General features: G+C 32.3%; 1 non-coding gene across 1 annotated transcript; it reads left to right on the top strand.

Annotated features, from left to right (window-relative positions):
• The first annotated feature begins 612 nt into the window (after positions 1-612).
• Positions 613-720, top strand: LOC112746498 (small nucleolar RNA R71). Its single transcript, XR_003174379.1, has one exon. It is a non-coding gene; the product is annotated as a small nucleolar RNA R71 (small nucleolar RNA).
• Positions 721-2,331: the final 1,611 nt, after the last annotated feature.

Raw genomic sequence — 2,331 nt, 5'->3', positions numbered from 1 at the left:
TGAAACTTACAGTGGCCTTAGATAGATCAGAGACTAAGTTTGCTAAATTAGAAGTATTTTGTTCAGAGTTCTCTGTCTGTTGCTGAGTGGATGATGGAAAAGGTTTATTATTGTTAAACCTGTTTCTTCCACCATTATTAAAGCCTTGTTGAGGCTTTTGATCCTTCCATGAGAGATTTGGATGATTTCTCCATGATGGGTTATAGGTGTTTCCATAAGGTTCACCTAAGTAATTCACCTCTGCTATTGCAAGGTTCTCAGGATCATAAGCTTCTCCTTCAGAAGATGCCTCTTGAGTACTGTTGGATGCAGCTTGCATTCCATTCAGACTCTGAGAAATCATATTGACTTGCTGAGTCAATATTTTGTTCTGAGCCAATATGGCATTCAGAGTATCAATCTCAAGAACTCCCTTTTTCATAGGCGTCCCATTATTCACAGGATTCCTTTCAGAAGTGTAATGAACTGGTTATTTGCAACCATGTCAATGAGTTATTGAGCTTCTGCAGGTGTTTTCTTTAGGTGAATGGATCCACCTGCAGAGGTATCCAATAACATCTTAGATAACTTAGACAGACCATCATAGAATATTTCCAGGATGGTCCATTCTGAAAGCATGTCAGAAGGACACTTTTTGGTCAGTCCTTTGTATCTCTCCCAAGCTTCATAGAGGGATTCACCTTCTTTCTGTCTGAAGGTTTGAACATCCACTCTAAGCTTGCTCAGCTTTTGAGGAGGAAAGAACTTGGCTAGGAAAGCCTTGACCAGCTTATCCCAAGAGTTCAGGCTATCCTTAGGTTGAGAGTCCAACCATACTCTAGCTCTGTCTCTTACAGCAAAAGGAAAAAGCATGAGCCTGTAGACTTCAGGATCTACTCCAATAGTCTTAACAGTATCACATATCTGCAAGAATTCAGTTAAGAACTGAAAAGGATCTTCAGATGGAAGTCCATGAAACTTGCAGTTCTGTTGCATCAGAGAAACTAGCTGAGGTTTCAGCTCAAAATTGTTTGCTCCAATGGTAGGGATGGAGATGCTTCTTCCATGTATATTGGAATTAGGTGCAGTAAAGTCACCAAGCATCCTCCTTGCATTATTATTATTTTCGGCTGCCATCTCCTCTTCTTGTTTGAAAATTCCAAATAGGTTCTTACTGGTTTGTTGTAATTCAGAGTCCTTTCAGGTTCTGGATCTGCTTCAACAAGAATATTCTTGTCTTTGCTTCTGCTCATATGAAAAAGAGGAAACAGAAAAATAATAATAATAATAATAATAGGGATCCTTTTTACCACAGTATAGAGGTCCCTGTGTGAGTAGAAGAAAAGAAAGAGATGAGAGAGAAAGAGAGTTTTCGAAAAAGAGTTAGTGATTTTCGAAAATAGTTTTTGAAAAGTGTTAGAAATTTTTCGAAAATTAAAATTAAAATTAATTAGTTAATAAAAAAAGAATTTTTGAAAAAGGGGGAGATATTTTTTTGAAAATTAGAGAGATAGAGAGTTAGTTAGGTAGTTTTGAAAAAGATAAGAAACAAACAAAAAGTTAGTTTGTTAGTTGAAACAAATTTTGAAAATCAATTTTGAAAAGATAAGGAGTTAGGAAGTTAGAAAAGATATTTTGAAATCATATTTTTGAAAAAGATAAGATAAGAAGATATTTTTGAAAAGATATGATTGAAATTAGTTTTTGAAAAAGATTTGATTTTTAAAATCACAATTAATGACTTGATTCACAAGAAATCACAAGATATGATTCTAGAACTTAAAGTTTGAAACTTTCTTAACAAGTAAGTAACAAACTTGAAATTTTTGAATCAAAACATTAATTGGTGATGTTATTTTCAAAAATTTGATATAAAAATAAGAAAAAGATTTTTGAAAAATATTTTTATAATTTTAAAAAATAACTAAGAAAAATGAAAAAGATTTTGAAAAAGAAAAGATTTTCAAATTGAAAATTTGATTTGACTCATAAGAAACAACTTGATTTTAAAAAATTTTGAAAAAGTCAATCCAAATTTTCGAATTTGATGAGAGAAAAAGGGAAAGATATTTTTTGATTTTTGAATTTTTTTTATGAGAGAGAGAAACATGAAAATGATGCAATGCATGAGAATTTTAGATCAAAACATGTGATGCATGCAAGAATGCTTTGAATGTCAAGATGAACACCAAGAACACTATGAAGATCATGATGAACATCAAGAACACATTTTTGAAAAATTTTTAATGCAAAGAAAACATGCAAGACACCAAACTTAGAATTCTTTAATGATTAGACATAAAGAATTCAGGAATGCATATGAAAAACAAGAAAAGACACAAAACATGCAAA

Source organism: Arachis hypogaea, chromosome 14 (genome assembly GCF_003086295.3).
Source record: "Arachis hypogaea cultivar Tifrunner chromosome 14, arahy.Tifrunner.gnm2.J5K5, whole genome shotgun sequence".
Taxonomy (NCBI): Eukaryota; Viridiplantae; Streptophyta; class Magnoliopsida; order Fabales; family Fabaceae; genus Arachis; species Arachis hypogaea.
Note: the sequence above shows the minus strand (reverse complement) of the source record. Positions and strands in the feature narration are given on the sequence as shown.